The following is a 26,724-nucleotide window of genomic DNA, read 5'->3' as shown; positions in this document are numbered from 1 at the left end:
CATAAATATAATAACACATGCATATATCTCTATCAATTTTTATTTCTCTCAGAAATATTGGATCTAAATTGCAAATGTGTTCCAGTTATACTGTTACTGTGTGACAAAGTGGATGAGCTGCAATGGTCTCCATTTGTCCCATATGTGTTTACTTCTTCTTTTTTTGCATATTAAACACTTTATTCTGTTTCTATGTATTTGCTATGATTTGCTATTTGTTAAGTAACATTGCTTCACTCACTATGCCGGGTTTGTGTGTGGAAGCATTCAGTTGCTGGCAAATCAAACATTCTGCAAATGAAGCTGAATACTCAGTTACATGTTTCTTTACATTTTATTATGTTAATAATAATAATAATAATAATGGATTGGATTTATATAGCGCTTTTCAAGGCACCCAAAGCGCTTTACAATGCCACTATTCATTCACTCTCACATTCACACACTGGTGGAGGCAAGCTACGGTTGTAGCCACAGCTGCCCTGGGGCAGACTGACAGAAGCGAGGCTGCCATATCGCGCCATCGGCCCCTCTGGCCAACACCAGTAGGCAACACCAATGTTACAGATTAAGTCATTTGTTCTTACTTTGTTTGTCTTTTCAGTCTTCATGAGGGTCAGGTGTGGGGAAACGCCCGCCCGGCATTTCCTCATTTTAAAGTCCAACCAAGTGGAGGGGTTTGTTTTTCCATAGAGATGCTTCCTTTTGAGGTTTAACCCTTTAAGACCTACCATAGAACCAAGTCCACCAGAGCTTATATTATATTTTTACATGCTGTGTAGCCATTTTTGGGAGCATTTCAAGTTGCTATACATCAATACAACCATTATAGCCCAAACTTTAATAATATGTCTGCATTAGGTGCATAGTAATTACATAAATTGCAAAAAAGTGCAATAAACTACAAAAAAATTGAAAATCGTTTTTGTTTTTTTAACATATATTTCTAGTTAGAGAAATTTAAGAGGCTCATCCCTCAAAACTGTAAATACAAAAAAGTTGCACAAACTAGTTTCCCACCACAGGAAATTTATTTTGAGTGTCTTCATAGTTTTATTTTTGAAATACACCAATTTTTATATACTGCAGGAAAAACGAAAATAAATATTATAGTGCAAATTTGCAAAATAACAGCATATGCATCAAAATAAACTATTTCCAGCAGTGCAATATGAGTCCTAAGCATCCCAGAAACGACACAGAAAGTCATAAACTCAAACATAACTTTTTAAAACACAAGTATAGGCTCATAAGGCCCCGATCGTAAAAAAACTACATTTCCGCAAAATGACGTCACTTCCGGTTTCGGGCAGGTCATGCGGTCATGTGATAGTTCGCGCTGATGGACGTAGGAAGTGTTACAAACAGCTGATCGGATCGGCGAAGCGTGTTTCTGGAATATCATGTTTTTGTTGCTGCAAGTGATTTTTATGCAGTTTTTGCAAAGCTATATGTGGAAGGAAACTGTGACCGAGGACAAGCTGATGGCATAAGATGTAAGTACAACTCCTCTGGTTTCATATGCAAAAAAAATTATTGCGCTAGCTTACGTGGTTGCAGTGCTACCGGGATTTAAAAATAGTTACGCAAAATGGAGCGTGCCCGCTCCGATCGGCTGTAAAGGGTTAAATGGATTTGTTGAATGTGTTTCTTTTCATCAATACTGCCATTTAGTTGTGTAAATGTGCATGTTAGAAGTGTGAAGAGGTTTTGTGTTTTAGATCATCTGTGGAGAGTTTTAGATCCCTCAATTTGAGTGAGTGGTACTGGCTGGGCAATTGGAGGGAAATTGATGGCCCTATTTAAAGCCAGTCTCTACCATAGTGATGGCTAAATGAAGCTTTCTGAAGCTTGTATTGAAAAACGGTTCATTACTCGAAGCTTTTCAACACAGTCCTCTCTGGTGACATCTGCTGGCCAAAAATATGAAGAGCATATTGAAACCACAAAAGAAAACCAACTGCTTCATAATGACTGCTCACTCTACAGAGTGGAGTTCTGTCTGATATTGGGCCTCCGTTGTGTTGTTTTGAACGTGTATTTTTGGTGTTAAAAAAATGTTTTTTATTTGTTTCATAAATAATTTTGACCAGTAAACTCTCCTTGTTTAAACATGCACCATTGTGTGGTCTTTCTTTGCTTGTGACTTCTTGATGTTGGTAAATACAATAATTGAAAAATACCACGTTACATATAACATACAGTTTGTATCATATCTATCTAATAGACTCCAATTTGTGCATGTAAATGGAGAGTCCTCTTCACACACTGAGGTTAATTATGGAGTTCCACAGGGCTCAGTGCTAGGACCAATTCTGTTTACATTATACATGCTTCCCTTAGGCAGCATCATTAGAAGACATAGTATACATTTACACTGCTATGCTGATGACACCCAGCTCTATCTGTCCATGAAGCCAGATAACACACACCAATGAGTTAAACTGCAGGAATGTCTTAAAGACACAAAGACATGGATGGCCGCTAACTTTCTGCTTCTTAATTCAGATAAAACTGAGGTTATTGTACTCGGCCCTGAAAATCTTAGAAATATGGTATCTAACCAGATTCTTACCCTGGATGGCATTACCTTGGCCTCCAGTAACGCTGTGAGGAACCTTGGAGTCATTTTTGACCAGGACATGTCCTTCAACACACATATTAAACAAATATGTAAGACTGCGTTCTTCCATTTGTGCAACATCTCTAAAATTAGAAATATCCTGTCTCAGAGTGACGCTGAAAAACTAGTTCATGCATTTATTACTTTCAGGCTGGACGACTGTAATTCATTATTATCAGGATGTCCTAAAAACTCCCTGAAAAGCCTTCAGTTAATCCAAAATGCTGCAGCAAGAGTCCTGACAGGGACTAGAAAGAGAGAGCATATTTCTCCTGTTTTGGCTTCCCTTCACTGGCTTCCTGTTAAATCCAGAATTCAAAATCCTGCTCCTCACATACAAGGTCTTAAATAATCAGGCCCCATCTTATCTTAATGACCTTGTAGTACCATATAACCCTATTAGAGCACTCCGCTCTCGCTCTGCAGGCCTACTTGTTGTTCCTAGAGTATTTAAAAGTAGAATGGGAGGGAGAGCCTTCAGTTTTCAGGCCCCTCTTCTGTGGAACCAGCTTCCAGTTTGGATTCGGGAGACAGACACTATCTCTACTTTCAAGATTAGGCTTCAAACTTTCCTTTTTGCTAAAGCATATAGTTAGGGCTGGACCAGTTGACCCTGCACCCTCCCTTAGTTATGCTGCAATAGACGTATGTTGCCCGGGATTCCCATGATGCATTGAGTTTTTCCTTTCCAGTCACCTTTCTCACTCACTATGTATTAACAAACCTCTCTGCATTGAATCATATCTGTTATTAACCTCTGTCTCTCTTCCACAGCATGTCTTTATCCTGTCTTCCTTCTCTCACCCCAACCAATCACAGCAGATTGCCCCGCCCCTCCCTGAGCCTGGTTCTGTCGGAGGTTTCTTCCTGTTAAAAGGGAGTTTTTCCTTCCCACTGTCGCCAAAGTGCTTGCTCATAGGGGGTCATATGATTGTTGGGTTTTTCTCTGCATCGCCTTGAGGCGACTTTTGTTGTGATTTGGCGCTATATAAATAAAATTGAATTGAATTGAATAATTTCTCCTGCCTTAAGAAAAATCCCTTCACATGGCACAGAAGAGGCTGGAGTGCAGAGAAACTGGTAAAGATGCAGTTATACAGTCTACCTGGGCCCCACAAACTATCAGCTAAAGAGAATAAATACAGTAAATTGCTGCACATTTTGTAGACTAACATTTTAAGATTATTTTAAAAATAAAATATATCTTTTTATAACATTAAATGTTACGAGTCAAATGGAAGTCTTTCTAAAGATATTTAATGATATTTATATTATGAAAAACAGATTTTTGACATTTTAAGTTTTTCCCGTTTCCAAATAAAATAAACACGCACAAAACAAAAGCAAACAGCCAGAACACAAAGCTGGAAAACCCACCCGATTGACCAAAATCTACTCAAAATACTCCCACACAACAGAACCTCCTCTATTCCTCGCTGGCTCCAAATCTCTCAGTAGAAATATCAGTGGTTTGCTATCTGTCACCATCAAAACCCCGCGAATGATTCACCTGCTTATAAACCATTGAATCAGATACCGAAGCAGTCACGCTCTAAATGAAGCACTGATCACGTGACTCTGGCCAAACGAATCAAGGTTCGACACAGTGCTTCTGAAGCAGTGTGTTCATTTTTTTGACACACGCACCGGAGCTTCAGCTTCAAGCGAGCCATCACTACTCTACCAGATTAAAGAGAGAGGAGAGGTGAGCTGTGTTACCAGATCCATGGTCTGTTGAGTTTTGTTGATACAGTTGATTTGGGGGAAGTTTCACATTAAATTAAGTTCACTGTAAATAAATTGCTCACCTTTGGAAACCTGAAATGTCTGCGTAGTCTGCTTCCCTACCACCTTCCTTGACATTTGAGTCTGACTATCTCACATACTGGTTAGTGTAAATGGGACATAGAAACCTTTACATTTAATCCCTTCACCTGATATCTAGTGTCAAAGAATATCAAAGCTGTAAAAGCTGTGTACAGCTATTAAAACAAGCTCGGCTTTACAAAAGACATGCCCTTGGATAAAAGAGTCTATCTTAAACTTAAGGAGAATATGCTGCAAAACGGGACGACTATGGAAGAAAACCAAACTCCTTAAATGACAAATGAAAACTGTTAGATCAAATATTTTTCTAGACTCATATCAAAAAACAAGAGAAATCCCAAGTTTCTTTTTGACAAAATTAGTGATATTGTCTCCCCAGATGTGGTACCTTTAGATGTACACTCTAAAGTAGATAGTAGTAAACTCCTCCGATTTTTTGTTGACATGATTAAAGAAATCAATGCTGAAATCTCCCCAAAGCTTTCTTGTTCTCCGAGTCAGGCACTCCCTTTGTACTCCTGGTCAACGTTTACAACTGCAAAATATATATTGAAATAGCAGCCCTGGTGGACAAAATGAAGCCACCTACAAGCCCCTAAGACATTGTCCCCACTAAGCTCTTCATCAGTGCTTTTGACACCATTGGTCCTTGGGTTGGGAACCTTTTTAATGTTTCTCTTCAGACTGGGGTGTTCCCCAGCTTTTTAAACATGCCATTGTGGAACCAAGGCTCAAAAAACCCACCCTGGATCCAACACTACTTTAAAATTTAATCTCCAAACTCCCATTTATGTCAAAACTCCTTGAGAAGGCAGTAGCTGTCCACCTCACAGCATACTTGGAGAACTATAACTTCAATGAGCGTTTTCAGTCTGGGTTCCGTAAATTGCATTCCACTGAGACAGCACTACTGAAAGTTACTAATGATATTATGTCAGCAAACTCCGGAGAATACACAGTCCTAGTCTTGTTAGACCTTACCTCAGCCTTTGATACAGTCAACCATACCATCCTGATAAACAGACTGAGAGACCTGGTTGGGATGTCTGCTCTGTTCACTGGTTTTCTTTTGATATATCTGAAAGGAGTTTTAGTGTGTCTGCAAACCAGATCACGTCGGAATCTACAGAGTTGTTGTGTGGAGTTCCTCAGGGCTCTGTGCTGGGACCTATTCTGTTTTTAATATACAAGTTTCCTTTAAGCCAGATAATACAGCAGTTTCCTGAAGTATCTTATCATTTCTTTGCTGACAATATTCAGCTATATTATTCTTTTAAGCCTGCTGAAGCTCATAAGCTCTCCAATCTGATTGACTGTTTAACCAACATTAAACAAGGGTTGAACAATAATTGCTTACAGATAAACCCGGCAGAAACTTTGATTATTGCACCAGACAGTGCCTGATATTAAACGGCGACTGGGTGACTGAGGTTCCTCACAGAAACATAACCTTAGAAACCTGGGTGTTATTTTCGATGAAGCTTTTTCTTTGGAGGGACATTTAAATCAGACAGTAAGAACCTGCTTTTTTCACTTGAGGAACATTTCTAAACTTAGATCCATCGTGTCAACAAGTGAACTCGAGATGATAATACATGCTTTTGTCTCTACAAGACTTGACTACTGCAACAGCCTGTTTACTTGTCTAAACAAGAAAGGGCTAGCTCGTCTACAGGTTGTTCAAAACTGACAGCAAGGCTACTGACCTGCTCGAACAAGGGAGCTCATATGACCCCTGTTTTAAAGTCGGTGCACTGGCTACCAATCAGATTTAGGTTCCATTTTAAAATTCTAGCTTTAACTTTTACATTTTACATTACAGGAACTTTTCTCTTTGTGTCCACTATCAACACTGTGACTCCTCAGAGTGTAAACTTTACTTCAGCAAAACCAAAAACTGAGTTATAGAAGTCGTCACACCAAATGTCTTATGATAACAAGAAAAAAGATGTTTTCAGTACACGGCCTGAATTTCTTCCTCAATTTCTTCTTCTTTCGTCAGCTTATGTTGAGATTATTTCAGTTTGTAGATGATCAGATTACATAATTGTAATTTACATAATTAAACTAAGGGTTAAGATGGCTCCAGTGTGTGTGCTTGCTGTTTACCTCTGTCAATTTTCTTACTGTTTGTTCTGTTTCTGATGATTCTTGTCACTGAAATCAACTCAAAACTGGGGAACACCAAAAACCTTTGGATCTTCAGTTTTTTGCCATCAGCTTTCAGAGCTCTAATCAGAAGAAACAAACAGGGTATCCTCTGCTCCTGGCTGATGTTCCTTAAATACTTGCTACATAAAGTGCCACCACCTGCTCGGACACACCGCCACAGACACCGGGGTAAACGTGCCGGTCAGCTGGTGAAGTTTAAAGCTTGACTTATCTTTTCTTCAGCGGCCGCTCAAGCTGGTTATGGTCCGTTCCGCCACATCCCAAGGCGTCTCCTGGATCCTGTTATCTCCTGTCTGGTTACTGTTGTGGGCTTAGGTGTCCAGAACCCTGCTCACCACTGTTTTTTGCATCGTGGGAGTCATGGAATAAACTTTTTGAATTTGCTCCCATTAACTTGGGCTTCACCGACAACTTCTACCCAGGCTCCAGCTCCAATGAAGATGACTCTAACAAATGCGTGGTCCTTAGCAAACAAAGCTTCATTATAAATTATTTTTTCCTCCAATGGATTGGATCTCCTTTTTGTGACTGAGACACAGATGAGAGTTGGTGAGTCTAGCATTATTTCTGGACTGTTACCCTCTGACGGCTCATTTCTTAATGCTCCAAGGATATCAGGTAGAGGAGAAGGAATATTGACTGTGTTGAAAAATAACTTTCACTGCAAACAACTCCATGTACCTGTTTAAACAAGTGACAATATTCACTAAATAAGCACTAATAATATATTAATTTTGTAACACACTGAAAACAGTTCATCTAACTGTGACTGTAAACATGTTTCCATTTGTCACTTCAGTTTTTACTCTGAAACACAGGAAATGACATCATGGCTCAAATCTTTGTCATTAAAATCTTTCTTTATTTAACATTTGAATTTTTTATTTAACATTTCCAAGATTCAATAACATAAAGAACCCGAACAAGAAAACATTTATGTGCATCAAAATACATTAAAACAAAAACTTTATAATAGGAAACAGAGTTTTCAACCAACTGATGAAAAGAAAGCTAACCACTTGACATGAACACTACAGTAGGACAGTTTTGAAAGCTTAAAATGGAACTAGGGGAAGAGTTTGATTCACAGCTGCCTCATCAGATTTTTACAGGAGATTCTATCTGAACTCTGTGGAGCCTGATCTCAAGCTTTTTGAGTCTGACACAGAAACCAGAGGATCTCTCTGTGTCTTCAGATTCACTGTGATCCAGTGATGGGAGTGATTTCAGCCCTGAGTGATCGCGCTGATGTTTGCACAGAGCAGACAATGAGGTGAATGTTTGGGCACATTGGTAACAGTGAAACAGTTTATTAGTAACGTGGGATCGTTTGTGTTCAGAGTATGAACTGAGATTCCTGAAGCTCTTGTCACACTGGTCACAGCTGTAGTTTCCTTCCATGTGTGTACGTTCATGAATGTTACAATTACCTGACTGTGAGAAGCTTCTCTCACAGTGTCTGCACTTGTGTGGTTTCTCTCCTCTGTGGACTCGTTTGTGTGTTTTAAGCTTCCATGCAGTGGTGAAGGATGACCCACACTGATCACAGAGGTGCTTTTTAACCCCACTGTGAATCAGTTCATGTTGTTTTAACTCACTTGATGTGGTGAAGCTTCTCCCACATTCTTTGCAGTATTTCAGTTTGTCTCCAGTGTGTCTACGTTGATGTACTTTTAGGGTCTTTTGCCGACTGAAAGTTTTTCCACAGAGGTCACAATGAAAGTCTTTCCCACCACCACAGTGATGACAGGGTTGAGAACTGGATCCATCTGTGTCGCTCTGCTTCTAAACAAAGACACAAAGACAGTGTAAGTCAGTCCTTCAACATTTGTATCCTGAACGTCGCCTGAAATAAAGAGCATCTCTGCAGACGTCCAACTACATTTGACTGTTTCAGTTAACACACTCAGTTTACTGGGCTGCAATAACTACAATACTACCACCATAATACTACAGTAATACTAAAATCATAACTGAAAGGAAAATCTAAATAATCACTCAGAGCTGCTTTTCCATGCAGTAGAATTGCTAACATGCTAACACAATTTAATGAGCAGAGTTGTTCCAAACATCCATCCATCCATTCGCTTCCGCTTATCCTTTTCAGGGTCGCGGGGGCGCTGGAGCCTATCCCAGCTGTCATAGGGCGAGAGGCAGGGTACACCCTGGACAGGTCGCCAGCCTGTCGCAGGGCTAACACATAGGGACAGACAACCATTCACACTCACATTCACACCTAGTGGCAATTTGAATTATCCAATTAACCTATCCCCACAAGCTACATGACTTTGGACGGTGGGAGGAAGCCGGAGTACCCGGAGGGAACCCACGCAAACACGGGGAGAACATGCAAACTCCACACAGAAAGACCCCGGCCTGATGTTGGAATTGAACTCAGGACCTTCTTGCTGTGCGGCAACAGTGCTAACCACCGTGCCACCGTTGTTCCAAACAGTCAGGCTAAAATGACAAGATAACAATATAAATACATACCTCACAGTAGCTGCACTTGTAGAGTCTCTTTCTGGTGTGGACCTGTTGCTGTCGTCTCAGGTGACGTGGAGATTTAAAAGTCTTCTCACACAGGTCACATTGATAAGGTCTCTCCTCAGTGTGGGTAAACATGTGTTGTTGTAAGTGTGTGTGAGTTATAAACTCTTTGCCACACTGTTCACAGCAGTACACATCATGTCTTGTGTGAATGCGTAGGTGTGTATTTCGTCTCCCTCTCTGGCTGAAAGTTTTTCCACAGATGTCACAGCTGTATGCCTTAATTCCAGAGTGGGTAACTAGATGTCTCTGTAAGCTGCTACTGTGAGTAAAAGCTCTGCCACACTGATGTCACAGCTGTATGCCTTAATTCCAGAGTGGGTAACTAGATGCCTCTGTAAGTGGCTACTTTGAGTAAAAGCTCTGCCACACTGATCACAGCTGTACGCTTTAACTCCACTGTGGATGAGTTGGTGTTTTTTTAGGGAACCCTTGAAGGAAAAAGACTTTCCACACAAGTCACAGCTGAACGGTCTCTCTCCAGTGTGGATGACCTGATGCTGTTTTAGTTCAGCCTTCCCAGTAAAACCCTTCCCACACTCGTCACAGCTGTATGGCTTAATTCCAGAGTGGGTAACTAGATGACTCTGTAAGCTGCTACTGTGAGTAAAAGCTCTGCCACACTGATCATAGCTGTATGGCTTAATTCCAGAGTGGGTATTTAGATGACTCTGTAAGTTGCTACTGTGAGTAAAAGCTGAATTGAATCATTTTTGTTTAGATGCAAGAAGAATCGTATAGAAATGAAAAAGTAGAAATAGAAATCCAGAGCAAAGATATCCTCTAATTCAGCGTAGCACATGTGCAGCTGCTGCGATTCACGTAAGCATTCGGCTCGTCGCTGTTGCAGATTTTTCTCTCGCTGTTCTGGCTCACAGCGCTGCAAACACAAAAATAAATATCCCCAAAGGTGTGAAAGGGAGCTAATTAGTAAGAGTATTGTTACTCTCCGCAGGAGTAGTCCAGCAGTAGAAATCAGTCCAATAACAAGGTGTGTAACATCTAGCAGGGTGACAGAAAAACCCAGGGTAACTTCTAAGGACCTCAATGTCTTTCTCACATTGTGTTTTTTAAACATGTTTCCATTTGTGTTACGTTCCCCTGGGGGGTGGGGGGTGGGGGTCTAGGCGGGGAGGGGGAAGTAACAAAAGTGACCGGGTCAGAAAAAGGAGTCAAGGAGGCAAAACAGTTAAATAAAACAGTTTTATTGATGTAATTAAACTAAAAGAGACGGACAAGCCGCTATCACCATAAGAGTAACACAAACAAAACTCAGGCGTTGGTCAGTAATGCAAAATGTCAAAAGGAAAACGCAGCTCACTAGCTGAAAACCACAAAACACAGCTCACCAGCTGGAAACACCGCAAAAACACTCAGCTCACTGGCTGTACCCACACAAATGGCACTCTGGCCCAGAGCTCACCCTGCTCTGGGCTTAAATACCTTTAATTGCTGATGGGAGTCAGCTGTACAGGAGGGAAAGGTGGCACCTCGGGCAGGAGGTAGTGGGACACTCCCACACAGGCATCCTCAGGAGAGAGAGAGGCCCTGCTAGGGCCGTAACACCCCCTCACATAAATGCAAACCCATGGTTTGTCAAATTTACGATAACACAAAGTGAGTCCATAGCCGTTTCATGAAGAAATTGCAGGCTTTCCACCTACCAAACCCCATAGCACCGGTTAGGCATTGCCTGCGGAAACTGCCAATCCCATCTCAGTGGGTTCACAACATTCCCAGAGAGTGGCCCCAAACCCTCGAAACAGTGTCCCATGGGATAGCCAGGGCTTCGAACTATCACGTGTGGAGAACCCAGCAGGCAGCTAGCAGGCTTCGCTGAAACACAGACATACTTGTTAGCAAGGGGTGCAGATCTGAAGGGTGGTTTTGAACATGAACCGGAGAAAGGATCAACCAGCGGCAGCTCAGGGTTAGTTGGCCTCGTACACTGATTACGGGGTGCTACCAAGCAATTATGCTCCAGGTTTAGCCTTTCCGTAGGCCTGGCAAGCTTGTCAGTTTGAGAGCCACGACTGACTTTTCTCAAAACAGGCCCCTTTTGTGTTGAGTGGGCTTTCTGTTTGAGTGCCAGTTTGACACAATTGGCAACCACATGGCCAGGCTTGTGACAGAAAAAACACAGTTTGGGCCTAGGTCTTAACACCATAACTGCATTTTCCTTCTTAGCTGGCCCACTTTTACCTGTCCAGGCTGCGCTATAGTGCAGAGGGATATCCTGTTCTACCGCACTTGCTGTATGAGTCAGCTTAAACTCATCTGCCAGGGTGGCAGCTTGCTGTAGAGTTGTAACCCTCTGTTCACTTAAATAAAGGGCCACAGACTTAGGAACAGAGTTTTTAAAATCCTCCACCAGCATAAGCTCACGTATGGACCCCACATCATTAACCTGGCTTGCCGCACACCACCTATCAAAGAGCCTCGCCTTCTCCCTGGCGAAGTCAAGACTGTCCCTGCGCCAACTCCAACCCTCGAAAATGCTGCCTATAGGCCTCAGGTACCAGTTCATAGGCTTGGAGGATGGCACTTTTGATCTTTCCATAAACCAGGCCGTCCTGCCTAGACAGACCAGAACCCGCTTCTTGAGCCTTACCTGTCAACCGACACAGCAACATCACCCCCCACACATCTTGAGGCCACTGCAGTGCAGTTGCCAGGCGTTCGAACACACTGAAAAAGCTGTGAACACTGGATTCAGAGAAGTCTGGAACCAGGTGAATGTTATTGCTCACAAACGAGCCTCTAGACACCTGTACACTAGCAGCTGTGTCAACCATTTTGGGGATGGTGAAGAGTTAACAAAACACAACCTAATTAAGACAGTTAACAGACCACTACACAACTTACTTTAGCTGACCAACGTACCTCCCGCCACACACACGTTAACAAAACAACTTACCCAGTTCCAAAACCTTGCCCTGTCTATCTTCCGGAGCGTGCTGGGCTCGAGGCAACTTTAAAGGCAGAACTTCAGCGACCGGAGCCCTGAATTGCTTACCCCCGACAGAGAATTAATCCCCACCCAGGATTACTCCAAAAACAACAAAGGCAAAATAACAAAAGAGTGCCCGAAGGAGGAACTTAAAAAGCTCAGCTGGGCACTCACCTACCTTAACTGGGAAGTTATTAATCTCTAAAAGGTGCCAAAGCGAGATAATCAAAAAGAAAACCAAATCCAACACAGAACTCCCTTTTCAAAGATCCCGGACGAGCCCCCACTTGTTACGTTCCCCTGGGGGGGAACGTCACTTTGGGTTAGCTGGGATAAGTGATGGATGGAGGGAATTTTACTTCAGCCACAGAAATCCTAAACAGGAAGGAGGAGCAGAGTTACAGTGGATCACTATCCAGCAGGGAAACAAGGTTTATTTCAATTTCTTGGCCATGAGTGAGATTTACTGAGTGGGAAAATTAGGGAGATGACACCATCAGATCCCGAGCCCTCCATGTGTTAATCAAGAGACGGCTGCTGTGCTACATCCATAAATAATGAATAAATTAGGAGCTAAAGCTGAAAGGACAGTTTATTTGTACCATCTTCACGTGAACACATTCAAGAACATCACAGATGAAGAAACATTAAAAACTTCCACACTACATAAAGCAAGAAAAATAGTTTTTCTTTCAGGTGGTTTCAGAAAAACAGAAACATCAAACATCTCCAAGACTCTCTTTGAAAGAACTAAAATCCTTTGTTCTCATGGTCCAATCATGAGTGAACTCCCCGATGAAGCCTTGTGTGCTAAAACATGTCAGAGTTTTAAAGGTTAAACATGAGTTTCCAAAACGTTTTGCTGGAGAACAATGAACTATTTGACTGAGTTTCAATCATTTACAGACGAGCAAAACCAGGACAGAGAAAAAAGGACAAAATTGACCCAGTAAAACAACAGAAAAGAAGATCCCATGTAGATCTGTATTATGTAGAAGTTCAGCCCAGCAACCAGTTCAGTTCAACACAAGTTTAAATGATTCTATCTGAACTCTGTGGAGCCTGATCTCAAGCTTTTTGAGTCTGACCAGAGGATCTTTCTGTGTCTTCAGATTCACTGTGATCCAGTGATGGGAGTGATTTCAGCCCTGAGTGATCACGCTGATGTTTGCACAGAGCAGACAATGAGGTGAATGTTTGGGCACATTGGTAACAGTGAAACAGTTTATTAGTAACGTGGGATCGTTTGTGTGCAGAGTATGAACTGAGATTCCTGAAGCTCTTGTCACACTGGTCACAGCTGTAGTTTCCTTCCATGTGTGCACGTTCATGCCTGTTACGATTACCTGAATGTGAGAAGCTTCTCTCACAGTGTCTGCACTTGTGTGGTTTCTCTCCTGTGTGGACTCGTTTGTGTGATTTAAGCTGACTTGCACTGGTGAAGGATGACCCACACTGATCACAGAGGTGCTTTTTAACCCCACTGTGAATCAGTTCATGTTTTTTTAACTCACTTGATGTGGTGAAGCTTCTCCCACATTCTTTGCAGTATTTCAGTTTGTCTCCAGTGTGTCTACGTTGATGTCTTTTTAGGGTCTTTTGCCAACTGAAAGTTTTGCCACAGAGGTCACAATGAAAGTCTTTCCCACCACCACAGTGATGACAGGGTTGAGAACTGGATCCATCTGTGTCGCTCTGCTTCTAAACAAAGACACAAAGACAGTGTAAGTCAGTCCTTCAACATTTGTATCCTGAACGTCGCCTGAAATAAAGAGCATCTCTGCAGACGTCCAACTACATTTGACTGTTTCAGTTAACACACTCAGTTTACTGGGCTGCAATAACTACAATACTACCACCATAATACTACAGTAATACTAAAATCATAACTGAAAGGAAAATCTGAATAATCACTCAGAGCTGCTTTTCCATGCAGTAGAATTGCTAACATGCTAACACAGTTTAATGAGCAGAGTTGTTCCAAACAGTCAGGCTAAAATGACAAGATAACAATATAAATACATACCTCACAGTAGCTGCACTTGTAGAGTCTCTTTCTGGTGTGGATCTGTTGGTGTCGTCTCAGGTGATGTGGAGATTTAAAAGTCTTCTCACACAGGTCACATTGATAAGGTCTCTCCTCAGTGTGGGTAAATATGTGTTGTTGTAACTGTGCGTCTGTTGTAAAGTATTTGCCACACTGTTCACAGCAGTACACATCATGTCTGGTGTGAATGCGTAGGTGTATATTTCGGCTCCCTCTCTGGCTGAAAGTTTTTCCACAGATGTCACAGCTGTATGCCTTAATTCCAGAGTGGGTAACTAGATGACTCTGTAAGCTGCTACTGTGAGTAAAAGCTCTGCCACACTGATCACAGCTGTACGCTTTAACTCCACTGTGGATGAGCTGGTGTTGTTTTAGGGAATCCTTCAAGGAAAAAGACTTTCCACACAAGTCACAGCTGAACCGTCTCTCTCCAGTGTGGATGACCTGATGCTGTTTTAGTTTAGCCTTCAGAGTAAAACCCTTCCCACACTCGTCACAGCTGTATGGCTTAATTCCAGAGTGGGTAACTAGATGACTCTGTAAGTGGCTACTGTGAGTAAAAGCTCTGCCACACTGATCACAGCTGTACGCTTTAACTCCACTGTGGATGAGTTGGTGTTGTTTTAGGGAATCCTTCAAGGAAAAAGACTTTTCACACAAGTCACAGCTGAACGTTCTCTCTCCAGTGTGGATGACCTGATGCCGTTTTAGTTTAGCCCTCACAGTAAAACCCTTCCCACACTCGTCACAGGTGTGTTTTTTCTCTCCCTTTCTTCTGTGAGGTTTGTCGGCCTCCTGAGAGCGCTGACTTCTGGCTCCATGTTGGTCCTGCAGTGACAGAGATACAAACAGAGGCAGTGAGTGAAATGCAGTCGTGGAACAAACTCAACCTTCAAACTCCATTAACACTAGTTTTAAACCTGAAGGTGGAGCGTGGCACCAAACACCTTAAAGGTCTCTTATCCCCACCTGCTGGTAGTTCTAACACATTACATCCAACCTGGTGTTAAAGATAATTCATGACTGTTAAAACACTAAAATCATGCCCATCACTCCTGATTGTACACACACACACACACACACACACACACACACACACACACACACACACACACACACACACACACACACACACACACATTATTTTATAATTTAGATTATTTTGTTGTTTCCTATTACATATTTCTATAATTTGTATAGATCTATACATAATTATTCAGTGATAATAAATCCTATCTTTGTTTATTCTAAAGGAACCCCGTTAGCTTCCACAACAGATGTTGCTCGTCTTCCATCAAATACTCACATAAAATATTACACAATAAAGTGGATTCAAGATATCCACATAATTTCACTCTTACATCCACAGTGAGGTTTCACAATTGTTCAAATATAAGCAATCAATAATAATAATAATAATATCAATAACATTGAGGCACATTACACAAATTTCAAAAACAAATCATGTCTTACAATATTTACAACAACTAAAAGCTCTGTAAATCGGCTTTTAAGTGTTCATTGAAGTTTTGAATAATTCTCTAATTTTTTAAGGCAACTTATTCCACTTAAAAGTTGCTCTAAATGTAACAGTTTTACAAAACGTTACTTTTAACTCGAGCATTTACTAAATTGCAGCTTGTTGAAAACTGTGTAATATGATGATGTATTTCATCTGGATACTGCAGCTGAGTAGAATAAATGTGGTGTGTTTAACAGAATTGCTTTCTTTAGAACTACAAGTAATCCATAGAATATTTTAGCCTGTACAGGAAGCCAAGAAAGTTTATTATGCATTTGATCAATATTAGTATAGTATGAACATCTTCACACTAATCTGGACGCCTTATTCTGGACTAACTGAAGTCTGTTAAGAGCTGTCTTATTAGCTGCTGACCAAATGATTGAACAATACTCCAGATGAGACATTACTAGTGCATTAATGACATCTTTCATAATGAAGAAGTGATACACAAAGAGCATTTCATAGCCATAGCTATGCCTTGTCGGCAGAGTTATGTGACATTAGTGATGTTTGTACTTTCAGCGTTAACTTGGTTTTAAAGCCTTTAAAATATACGCCGTTCAATAGTCGACCTTAATCTGACAGAGAATGTGATGATTTTGTGGATAATTAAAGTCAGTCATATATCCACAAACACAACAAGCTGAAAGTCAGTGATGCTGCTCGGTTTGCAGCCCTGAACATCACGGCACAAGCAGGATTCACTGCACTGTTAATGTTAGCTGTGTTATATTGCTGCCTCTGTTCGCTGGTGTCGAGCCAAACGCACTTTAACGTGTGTTTGAACGAGCTGACGGTTCACTCGTTAAGCTGAAAGAAAGATGCTTTAATCACAGCAGTCACACATGTGTCCACTGCACCATCTGGAACTCTTCTTGTTTACACTCGTAATAACACAAACACTAAATCCTGCTTCTCTGGTGCTGTTGTGTAGCAGTGTGTACACCTGAGACTGTCACCTGTCTGTCTGTCCTGCACTCTCTCTCTGTTTCTTTCTCTCTGGTTGTGGAATAAAAGTATGAACATGTGTTTATAAGTTACACTTGTGTTTGAATCCTGCAGCTTATCACACATTTGATTTCCATGTGTGACGACTGCAAGTGTCCAGAGTGAGGACAGACTGAGGGAGCCACTGCTGCACATCATCTGTGAGGCTTTGCAGCCCTGATGATCCACCAGGACAAACTCAGCAGTGTGTGAGGAAGAGGAGGAGGAAGAGCCAGCAGCAGCTGACAGATGGAGAGAATAGACAGACTGTTCCCTGTTTGTGAAGGACTGCTAGGAAAGTTTAACATAACTGTCTGTGCTGAATCAGTCTTATTAGGTAATGTTCAAATAATGTGATCATCCCAGTGTTTTCAGTGTGGGAGAAAGTACTCAGGGCCTTCAAGTTACACACTATGAAAGGCAGCAATAAGTTTAATGTTCAGAAACCTAAAGTCTGTATCAGCAGCAGAATGGAGCTAAAAATAAATGTTGGTTTCAGTTCTATGAAGCTTTGAGTATTTTGGATCAGTAGCTGCTGTGTTTGTTGCATCATATTGCTGTAACTGTTTATATGCTTTATATATTCTGAGCTAAGTTGATCTATAGTGTTACATCATATTCTATAAGGATGTTATGTGTTTGTAGACTTTCTGCCCAGTTTGACCCATTTAGCAGAAGTCAGCCTGTTTAAGGCTCTGATATCTATTCTGTGTGACTTACAGCAGTTATGACATGGTCTGATTTTCTCACCCAATAAAGGAATATTTCATATATCATATATTTTTGGGGATTAAGTTCGTTTTCATGGCAAAGAAGGACGATGCAGTTCATCTGATCACTCCTCATAACATTCTGGAGTGCAGGCAAAATGCTATTATAAAAACTTAAGCAGCAACTTCTCCAGGTTCCAATATTTATGCAATTCTCAAACCTTTTGGCCACGACTGTATAACCTCTTCTGAAGTTTAGTGGATATTATACATGGTTATGCTCAGGATGTGTCGGCCAGTTTCCACTGGAAACGCCTTTTGGTTAAACTGTCAGTGAGGAATTTGCATTTGCACTGTTACATTTTTATATAACTTTAATGCACATAAACAACAGCTGCTTGTTTCAGTGAAAATACATTGATGGGTTTTTAATAAAGTTGTGCAGCTGTAAAGTATTTTGTCTGGTGTCAATTCTATCGTCAGCTACATCGTTATGGCAAATGTTCAAATGTATATGGTGATAAATATCTTTGGTCATATGGTCCTGCTCTGTCTGTCACCTTCTGTGTTGAGCTCATTGTTTCCTCTGTAGTGGCTGAGCTGAGTCCAAGTAGCTGAAAATGTTCCTCTGCTGCTCCGTCAGACTCTCCTCCTCCTGCTGATCAGCTGGGACACAAAACAGATCTTTGTTAGGCTCCACACTGCACTGAAGAGTCAAAGTGTCTCATATGTTCATCTGACAAGTAAAAGAACACATTTTTGTTTCCCGAGGTGGGCAACTTGTTGGAAACAAACACAAAAGGTTTGAGCACTGATACCTGCCATTGCTGCCATTGAAAGATGCAACGCCAGCAATGTGGATTGTCAAGACTCAAACCAATCATCAAGCAAAGACAACAGGGATCATTTGTTTCTGTTTATTTAGCATTCACAGCATTTGTAGTTGCCTTCTGTGCAGGGGAAGTCCACGCACACTGTGTGGTACCGCCATCCGCAGAAGGTGCATTCAACCTCTGTAAGAGAAACGAGGTTGTCTGAGACTGAAATGATATTCACTAAAGAAGTGGTGATTTGTAAAACTTCAAGTGTATGATAAGGTGAAAACAAATACACAACTGCATGTCATGTAGTTGAAGGTTTTTTTTCCTTTGGAAGACCGGAAAACACTGAAAGTTATAAATTAGTCCTTTATTTATCCAGGTAAAAAAAAATCTCATTGAGATTAAAAATCTCATTTCCAAGAGAGACCTGGCGTCATGGCAACACAAGTCACATACCACACAGGTATATAACATTTAAAACAAACACAATATCCCAACATGTGTAACAAATGTATTGTGCTTGAAACAAATTCAGAATAGGTGATAAAGCAGCTGCACATGTGTGTCACGAGTAAATCTGGCTGTATAACAAACAGAAACAAGTGATCCTGCTGTCTTTGCTCAATGGTTGGTTTGAGTCTTGACAATCCACATTGCTGCCATCTTTCAATATGTTTGAATGCACCAGTGTAAGTGCAGCCACTCAGACTCAATGTGTTCATAGAAACAGGTGCAGATGTGTCACGAGTTCATCCAGCAGTAGCTATGGCACTTGGCCACAGGGGGCAGCAGTGCACTGACCTGCATTCGAGACTGCTCCAGCTGCTCTGTGACAGTCAGTAGATCTGCTACAAATTGCAGATCATATGCAAGTTTTGGAAATGACATTATAAATATTCCTAACTTAGCCACGGCAGCATTGTTGATGTATTACCTATATACTACAAATTATTCCACCTGCTGAAAAGTGGATCTAATGTGGGCGGACTCACACTTAGCAAATAAACCTGTGATGTGAGAATGTAATCAAACTGTTGATCAGAGGCAAAGTAATTTAAAGTTTATGATGCTATCGTCTAATGTTAGCTGACATGATGTTAGCTTGTAAACTTATGTTGTTGTCTGGGTCTCATGTCTGATCTGATGATAATAACTGTGACAACACAGAGATTAAATAAAGGATGTTGGCGGGACTTCTTATGTTAGAACTATAACTTCAGTTAAGGAGTGAGACGTAAGGTGACAAGGAGAATGAAGAGAATGAGAAAGAAGTAACTGGGAAGAGAAAATGAAAACAAAAATTTGAAATGATCAAATTTGTGTTAACAGATGATGGTGATTTTAAAAATTCAAGTAATTTAAAGTTTTTATCCTATTTGTTGTTGTTTTTTTCATATTCTTCTATTTTCAAGAGGTTATTAATAAAACAGGTTCTCTTTCTGGTTTCTCTTTTTGGACGCACTCTCTACAGCTTATCACATCCAAAATGGCGGATGTCAAGTACAAAACCTCGACAGAAACAATCAGCAAGAATTTTAGCATCAGTCCAAAATAAAACTGTCCAACTACAGAGTTTTAAAATCCAACTAAATTATGAACAGAGATCTTTTACAAATAGGCTATTGATGAGATGACAGTGGTAACAAAAACGTACACATCCGCGCACACAGACAAAATGGCGGGAGAGCGTTTAACGGTCGATCTCATGAGTCCGTTACCGTGAACTATGGAGCGGCAGATTTGTGCTGGAACTGAGCTGCACACAGCTGATGTTAGCCAGGAAACATTACACACTGCTAACGTTACCTTCACACGGAGCTCCACACGGAGACGATCAGCGTCAGGCACAAACACCAAGTTCAGAAAAGAGGAACTTTGAGCAGGAAGGAAAGAGTCAGAGAGGCGTTTGAGGACACGTTTACAACCACGAACATCAGAATCTGTCTGTGCTGCATTCAAGTGCAAGTTGGAAACTCACTAATCTCTGTCATGTTGTCCAAAGATGATTTATTTCTGCTGGTTTTCTTGTTTGAAACACAAACATGTGTCAGCACTTTGTTGTTCTTCACCCTGCAGCATTTGAATATTTCAGGAGTAAACTCTCATAAATTCATGAAGTCATGACTGAAAGTGCAGACTGAGAGTGGATCACATGATGTTTGAGGTGTGTCATGTGACATGTTCAGTATTGTCACACATGTCTAGATTGTCCCTGATATCATAACTGCTCAAACACTGATGATTATATTTGAAGAATTATTCCTGATGGCAGCAAAGTTTGAATGGAGCTCTCTGTCTGTGCTGATTTGTCGCCCTCTGGAGGTCAAAGCACAAACTGCATGATGTCAATGTAACCACCACAGTGACAGGAAGTGTTTTTAAATGATGAAATATGTCAGTGATGCTGATAGTGTGTTCATCACAGACGTTCAGGATTCGTGTTGACATGAATCAAAGTTAATGTCATTATGGACCAAGGACAGTACTCTGGGTCTCCTGCAGAACAACTCGAGCTGTGATACCTGAATGAAGAGCCTCTGCTGCTTTAAAGAAGGAGGCTCGAGGCAGAGGTGAGGTGCAGACCAACCAGCTTTTATTCAGCAACTTTAACAGAAGGATCAGAAAAATAAAACTATACAGCACAGTGATGCTGACTGAAGCCACAGCATTAAACTAAACAAGCATCTGATCATCTTTAACAACATCTAATAAATAATGACAACTATTTAATCCTGTATTTCCTACAATAAAGCCTGTTCAGATATTTGTTGCTGATGGAAATGTAAAAGGCTCCCAGGAACCAAAGGACAAAAACAGAGGCAACAGTCACAACTGCAAAGGATCCCCTAACACATAAACTGGTTCGAAGATATTTTCTAGCTCTGCAGAGGAGCTTGATTGCACGGACAGTAAAAAGTGGATTCAATAACAGCAGCGAGCGCTGAGTGATATAACGGTGCTGCGAGTAGCAGTGCAAAGGCTCACACAGAGACAGCAGCTACACTGTGTGTGGATGTGATCCACAGTCACAGCTGTGGGTTTCAGTCAGTGTGTCTCTAACTTCATGGTCACATTTCAAAGCTTATTGGAGCCAGAAGATGTTCAAGTAAAAGATTTATTGCTGTACTCGTCTACCAGGATAACAGGAGGTTCATAAAGCTGTGTAATACTTCAGCTTTACATCATGGAGTAGTAGTTGTGTCCCTTTGTGTTTATTAGTGTGTTCACACGTCTACTTTAACTTCACTCTGTAATGAAAGGATTCAAATCACTGATAAATACATACATGCTGACTCTGAGTCTCAGTGAAGGAGGAAAGGATGGATGAAGGCAGCCTAGTGTGGGTCATGTGTGTCCAGCAGTCATCCAGGGCCTGGATCCATCTGTAACAGGAAGACAAAGTCCAGCCTGTAATCATCCTGTCAGGCACAGCGTTTCCATCCAGCATCCTGACTACGCTAACAACCCGTCAAACGTCTCCTCTGGTCCACAGAAGTCACACTTCCTGTGTCATGTTTACCTTTTTAAGTGTGCTATTCAAGCCTGTGTGACCAACTCTGACTCTCCAGATTCCATCCTGGTCTCTGCTGCAGCTTCTTCTACACGACTGTTTTCTGTATAATAATATCTGCCTTTCCCGTCTCTGTCCCAGTGTGCCTGCCACTCGTCCTTCATCTTTACCTTCATTATACTCTTCACCTCACTTTCACTGTATTTTATAGTCAAACCTGCACGACTTCTTCTTGCTGCACCTTTTTAAACTTATCGTCCTGTTCATTGCATCAACACCGATATTCACAGGGAGCCAAAAGAAATCGACTTCTATCCCTCTGTGTTTGATTCTATACAGTAAATGAAGTATATCAAAAACAATATGTTGCCTAGAGTCTGAAGACATATCACCTGTGCTCACTAGCACGCTGCTAGAGTCCCAGCAAACCACATACCTCCATATTAGTGCGTCCTCCACCCAGTTCAAGCCAGTAACATCACTACCAGCTCCCAGTATAAACTGCCACATCATCTGTAATTCTTTTACTCATCACCAAACTTATTTGTGGGAGAACAAATGCAGCAGCCGTTCTTTTATCTGACAGTGTTGACGCATCAGTAAATATCCTCACATGACCTGAGGACTTTCCCACTATATGAACCTGCTTTTAGTCGCCCCTCCTCCCTCGCCACAAGCTTCCTTTACAACATAACTTATAAAAAACAACTTTATTGACAATCAGCAATAACAATTACAGACAGTCTAGAAGAAGAATCACATGATCAAGGAGCAGAAGTTTATGGTTTTAATAGCTTTTACATTTTGGGAAAGTTTTAAAAACATTGTTTGGTTTTCTTTCTAAAGCGTTGAAAGGACGGCTTTGCATCAGAAAAGTAAGATCAGCAAATGAATCCATTAAAGTTCTTTTGCCTTGTTTGCAAAAGAAGCCAAACAACATTTGTGTCACAAAGAGAGACTTCAGAACAGATCAAAGATCACAAACATCAGGCACTGATGGAAACAGCCAAACACAGAAACAGAGGCACCAGCAGGTGAAGGAGGCCTGTTGTAGAAATGACTCTGAGTGCTCAGGTAGAAACGCATGAAGAACCAGTGCGTCTAATATTTGGAAACCAGTCTGTGTTTGAGCGTCCTGGATGAAACACAGATCATGTTGCAGAGCGAGGACGTCGTCTTTCCTCCCGAGTGTGTAACTACAGGACGTGTGCAGAAGGTTTAATCGTCCTCCTGACAGTTACTGATGAACGAGTCCTTCAGGGAGGCTCCAGGATCACTGTGGCTTTTACCAGCTGCTGCTAAACTGAGAGGTGTTGCTGCTTCATGTGTGAAGATGTTTGCATGGCTTTAACAGTGCAGACGTTCCTCATGTGCACCCATTTCATATGTTTTATTGTGATGTTTAGTAACATCTGCTTTCCTCCTTCAGGCAGACGATAAAGTGAGCTCAGCCTTAAACATGTGGAGAGAACGTTTGACCCACAGTCCTGGGACGACTGCAGAACAATGGTTTGTTTTTAATGATAAAGTTTCATAATGGAAATAAATGCTGAGCCTGTTTCATGATGTTGGCCCTGCAGCATCAGGCAGGATTAATACTGTAACAAACGTGTGTCACAGTTATAATGACTTTAAATGAAGACTTGGGTTGGATGGAGATGTCAGCTGGATTTGTGCTGACTGTCACTTTAAATGTTTTCAGTTCTGTTCAGCTTCTAAATCTACTTTTGTATAATGTTTGCTGAGTTTTGCACTTCATGACGCTTTTAAGAAGAGCCAATAAATCCTGACTTTACACAAAAATAAAGGTTTAATGTGTTTAGTGTGACAGTGGCAGTGGAGGAGAGCGCACATAATAAGAGTCATTAACAGAATGGTGACAATTATAATCTGTCTCATTTTAGGAGCAGCTCACAGGCACAACAGACTACAGAGCAATCAAAGCACCAGTTAAACGTCCATGTGACCGGCTTACAGCCAATGAACAATCAGTCCCCACTGTCCCCACCAACATCAGTGTACTGGAAAGACTGTGCTGCCATGGTCAGAGATGAACTGGTACTAAAATGTAAGGCAGCTGATGTGTGTGGCCTTAGCAGCACAAATGCATCACGGCTGCAACGCTGCAGTGTGTTTAAACATTTGAACATTTCTGTGGCTTCAAACCAGCAGCTGCTCTGTACTCAGTCGTGTTTGTGTGTCTGTCAAAGTGATTGTTGTCTTTAAAAAGCCTTTTGTGTTTGAGTTTTGTGAGCAGTGCCGAGCTTCTCTGTAGTCTAAGCTGAGTCGATATATTTGATTCCATGTTTGGTGTGATTTTCAAAGTCAGCAGCAGCAAACGCTGAACAAGCAAAGTTTGGGCCCATCAGAGACAGCAGTGGACCTGCTGACCTGTAGGTGTTGGAGGTGTTTGTGTGCAGCTGTGGGTCAGTCAGCTTTATTTCACTTATCCATGACAGAGCGCTGTTAGCTGTGAATTAGCATCCACTGAGCTGTTTCATCTACTCTGTCACTGCCAGCAAGCAGAGCCCAGGGTTGGCTTCAGAAGCTGGACGTGGCCTTGCTCAAGGGCACTTTAGCAGCACGTTCCCAGCAGTAACAGAGGGATTCAAACTGGTGACCCTGGAGTAGGAATCACCCAGAAAAGTCACCTTATGCCAGAAGTTTTAGTGAGACGGGAACAACATTACAGCTCTGATGTCATTGACCTGTGCAGTGAGGACATATTGAACTGTGAGGACACAGCTTATAGGTTCAACACTGACCCTGGGTCAGCATGTGCAGGTGACATGGTGTTGGTGTCACCACTACAGACAGCTCAGGTTCAACTGGTTCTTCTTTGATTTGCTTCTATAGCACAAAGGTTGACACCAGTCTGGTCCAGTTAGCATCTGAATCCATAAACGTGTGAGCTCGTCCCACCAGAGGACGTCAGCATCATGGGGATAATGTCTACAGCAGGAAAACACAGGGACAGTTGGGTTTGCTGCACATCTGGAACACACAGTTAGCTCAGATATGTTCATGTCGCTAACACCAATACAGTGACTCTATAGCAGCTAATGCTAACAACTGTAACACTGCTGTTTGTCATGGTTTTCAGACCAAATGATAACAAAACGTTGGGAAAAGTGAAATATTGGAACATGAAATCATAAATTATTACATTTAAACAACAATAATACAGCTAAATTTCCCCTGTTGGCTCATAAGCTGCTCACCTGGATGCTACATCAGTGCAGTCCTCTCTGAACATTAGATAATCAACACACACACACTTATTGTTGAGAGGCTGACTTCACTAAACTCACAGAAACTCTTAAGAAGCTCCTCAAATGATGACTTTGGAGTTTTGTGTTACTGTCAGTGTATAAAAGCTAGAAAAGGAAGAAAAGCAGGAGAAATGATCAAAGTGCTGCTGTGTGCAGGAAGAACTACAACATGTTAGTGAGAAACACAAACAGGGTGTGAAACACACTCCAGAGGAAACGCTGTGTGCAGGCTGTCTGTGACTTCCTGTATCTCTGCCACAGACTGGGACAGACACCAGTGAAACCAGTCACTGTGGTCATGTGCTTGTAGCCAGCAGCCTGTGATGTGAGGCTGAAAACTGGTCTAGGCAAACCACTTGAAGGAACTGCAGCATCTAATATTGTTGAATTGGGGAAAGGAGGGCTAGCAGCCAGAACTGCACCAGAGTGACGGCTAAACAGCATGAGAGAGGTGTGGAGGGGCATGAAGACCATCACTGGATTCAGGCCAACCAACAGCAGGGGAGCTGAGGGAGGTGAGAATAGAGCCGACGAGTTGAATCTGTTTTTCAATAGATTCGACACCACAGTGTCTGCTCCCACCCCCACAACCTCACCTGCAGTCAGCCTGGAATCCAGAGCCACACCACTGTGCCAGCCTCTCTCTTCACATGTTGCCTCCTGTGAGATTCCTGACACCCCTCCCCCACCCATCACCTTCACTCAATACCAGGTTGAGATGCAAATGAGGAGACTTCACTCAGGCAAGTCTGCTGGACCAGACGGAGTGAGTCCCCTTGTCCTCAAGGCCTGTGCCCCCCAGCTGTGTGGAGTCTTTCATAAACTGTTTATGCTGAGTCTGAGTCTGCAGAGGGTCCCGGTGATGTGGAAGACATCATGCCTCGTCCCTGTACCAAAGACGCCTCGTCCCAGTGGCCCCCAGGATTACAGGCCCGTGGCACTGACCTCCCACATCATGAAGACCCTGGAAAGGCTCATCCTGGACCAGCTGCGACCCATAGTAAGACCACATCTGGATCCCCTTCAGTTCGCTTATCAGCCTCGTCTCGGAACAGAGGACGCCATCATATACCTGCTCAATCGTGTCTACACCCATCTGGACCAGCCGGCGAGCACTGTGAGGGTCATGTTTTTTGACTTTTCCAGTGCTTTCAACACCATCAGGCCGACCCTCCTGGGTGATAAGTTAGCAGCGATGCAGGTGGATGCTTCTCTGGTGTCCTGGATTGTTGATTACCTGACAGGAAGACCACAATATGTACGTCTCCCACAGTGTGTGTCTGACAAGGTGATTAGCAACACAGGGGCACCACAGGGGACTGTCCTCTCCCCCTTCCTCTTCACCCTCTACACCACAGACTTCAGCCACTGCACAGAGACCTGCCATCTTCAGAAGTTTTCTGATGACTCTGCGGTGGTTGGATGCATCAGCAGGGATGATGAGACAGAGTACCGGGCTGTGGTCGACTCCTTTGTCACGTGGTGTGAGCAGAATCATCTGCAGCTCAACGTGGCAAAGACCAAGGAACTGATCGTGGACTTCAGGAAGACCAGGAAACATTTGACCCCTGTTTCAATCCAGGGGGTCAGTGTTGACATTGTGGAGGACTATAAATACCTTGGAGTACACATTGACAATAAACTGGACTGGGCTAAAAACACCACAGCACTTTACAGGAAGGGCCAGAGTCGTCTCTATTTTTTGAGGCGACTGAGGTCCTTCAACATC

General features: G+C 42.1%; 1 protein-coding gene across 8 annotated transcripts in view; it reads right to left on the bottom strand.

Moving 5' to 3' along the window:
• The window catches only part of LOC308397319 (uncharacterized protein), a 185,242-nt gene that overhangs the window by 60,812 nt on the left and 97,706 nt on the right, over positions 1–26,724 (bottom strand). For 3 of the 8 annotated variants that reach the window (XR_013971717.1, XM_080883165.1, XM_080883168.1), the window contains exon 2: positions 21,499–21,595. The gene's annotated coding sequence lies outside the window, so the exon portion shown is untranslated. Of the gene's footprint in view, positions 1–14,597; positions 14,998–17,951; positions 18,058–18,338; positions 18,405–20,018; positions 20,303–21,498; positions 21,596–26,724 lie in introns of those variants that run through there. The other 5 variants (XR_013971718.1, XR_013971720.1, XR_013971722.1 and 2 more) reach the window with 5 other exon arrangements.

Source organism: Rhamphochromis sp. 'chilingali' (assembly GCF_963969265.1).
Source record: "Rhamphochromis sp. 'chilingali' genome assembly, chromosome: 1".
Classification (NCBI taxonomy): Eukaryota; Metazoa; Chordata; class Actinopteri; order Cichliformes; family Cichlidae; genus Rhamphochromis; species Rhamphochromis sp. 'chilingali'.
Note: the sequence above shows the minus strand (reverse complement) of the source record. Positions and strands in the feature narration are given on the sequence as shown.